Source organism: Grammomys surdaster, unplaced genomic scaffold (assembly GCF_004785775.1).
Source record: "Grammomys surdaster isolate TR1022 unplaced genomic scaffold, NIH_TR_1.0 347, whole genome shotgun sequence".
In the NCBI taxonomy this organism is placed as follows: Eukaryota; Metazoa; Chordata; class Mammalia; order Rodentia; family Muridae; genus Grammomys; species Grammomys surdaster.
The window spans coordinates 600,782-602,970 of NW_021604766.1; the positions used below are offsets into that span (position 1 = coordinate 600,782).

The 2,189-nt window shown below is 39.4% G+C and overlaps 1 non-coding gene across 1 annotated transcript; it reads left to right on the forward strand.

The window, feature by feature from the left end:
• Positions 1-955: 955 nt before the first annotated feature.
• On the forward strand, positions 956-1,019 carry LOC114630882. The gene has a single exon (XR_003712872.1). It is a non-coding gene; the product is annotated as a U7 small nuclear RNA (small nuclear RNA).
• Positions 1,020-2,189: the final 1,170 nt, after the last annotated feature.

The following is a 2,189-nucleotide window of genomic DNA, read 5'->3' on the forward strand; positions in this document are numbered from 1 at the left end:
CTAAAGCATTATGGCTATCCTAGTGTCCCCTGTCAATAGTCTCCTAGATTATGAGTGTTATTGACACATTTTTTGGATAACTGATCTTGGATGATGTGCTATGTGAATCTCTTAAACCAAGGATGTAATAAGTAAGGCAAAACTAGAAATCACACACCTTAAGGCTGTGATCCCCATATATCAAAGGTGAAACAATTCTTTTAGATCTCTTGAGAACCAAGGTAGCCCTATGAAAAGCTTCTATACCAGGGTTGTAGAGCCACAAGCCAATAATGTGGAGTGATTCTCTCCTGGCCATCCAGCTGGAGATAACTGAGAGCTTCCAGGACTTCCTCTGCTACATTAGGAGAGTTAGAGGATCTTTGTCCTCATTGCTTTTGATGACTGATCAAAACTTTCTTTCTTCATGGCAATAGACCTGTGGAATAGTTACTACAGTGGGTAATGAACATGTTAATTCCGTAATAGTTTGAGTGGTAGCAGATTGGTGGTCTGTTGTTGTAGAACTAGAAAAGAGGCAAGGGTGTTAAGGGAATTTTAGTCCTGGAAGGAATCCTTTAAGTAGGAAGTTTCCTGTGTTGTATTAAGGAAAGCAGAGGGAATTATTTATCTGCTTTAGGTAGCCAAGGAAGAAGATACCATGCTAGTTATATATCTGGTAACAGCTTTTCTGTGAAAAAGAAATTGGCTTAAGGAGATAATATTATTTTATTAATTAAGGATTAAACAATGGTTATTAATTTAGAAATTTTGACCTATGGGAGGTATATCCAATTTGATTTTCTGAAGCTCAAAAGAATTTTAAACAAATTGAAAAATGTTTAAACAATTTTGGGTTAAAAAGCATGAACATTGTTTTAGGTGGTCCTGTTATGAGGGAAAACAAACATTTTATGTAAAGAGAAGACTAAGCTTTGGTTTTCCAGAGAGAGCTACCCAGGAAGAACTACTTTGAGAGCGAACACAGCTCTTCTAGAGTTTTTCTAGCAGGATTTCTGATTTTGGTTGGAAACTCCAAGAATTTTTTTCTAGCAGCTTTTCTGACTTTGGTCAGAAAACCCATGAGCTATCCAGAAAGTGTTTAGAACTGTTTCTAGTTCGCGAGAACTGTCTCTGGCAGAGAGCTATCTCTAGTAGAGAGCTGTCTCAAGCAGGGAGCTGTCTTGAGCAGAGAGCCGTGTCGAGCAGACAGCTATCTTGAGCAGACTACCGAGCCAAGAGCTATCTACAGAGCTGTCTGGAGAGCCATCAGGAGCAGAACACAAAGCTGTCAGCTTGTACCCGTGATTGACTTCAAGTTGTTCTTTCGCTGCTCTCAAACACCTCTTCCTCAGGGCCCCCTCTCTAAGCTGAGGCTGGACCTTGACAGGGAAAACATCTCCCAAAGGAGGAACATAAAGTAAATTTTGTACATTATACAAACAAGCCTCATGCCTAACAACCGTCAGCACTGGCATAGGCCCACGTCGTGATCGCTCTTTGGGAAACTGAATCACTGTTCCTTCCAAGGCCATGAGGGAGGGACTCACAGTTTGGTTCTTTATTGAACCCAGAGCACTGAAGGTCTAGGGCTGGGAGAAATCCTACTCTTCACCTCGGCTTGATTCTTCTCTTACTGAAAACAAAGAAGAAGACACAATTTACACAGGAGCCATAGTAATTAACCAAGTTCTGCCTGTACTGCCCCACAGCTGCTCACACAAGACAGCTACGGAGTGAAATAGAAGAAGCAACCAATCGGGACCATCAGTATCAGGTGTATTAAACAGAATTATTTAACTTTTCATCTAAAATAGACTTTGATGTGAGGAGATGTCTAGTTTTGAGAAACACTTGAATTATTCTATCACTCTTTTATCAGGATTTCTTTAGTAATTTCCCAAGAAGTGTTTTTGTTTCCACACCCCTAAAAGTAATACTCAAATTTATGGGTCACATTGAAAGCAAGGCTAAGAAGAAAGTTCATAGCACTATGTGTTCCATATAGAAATTAGAAAGTTCTCATACCAGCAACTTAAAAGTACACCTGAAAGCTCTAGAAAAAAAAAGCAAACACATGGAAGAGGAGTAGAAGGCAGGAAATAATCAAAATCAGGGCTGAAATTAATCAATTAGGAACAACAACAACAACAACAAAACAATACAAAGAGTCAATGAAACCAAGAGTTGGTTCTTTGAGAAAATCAACA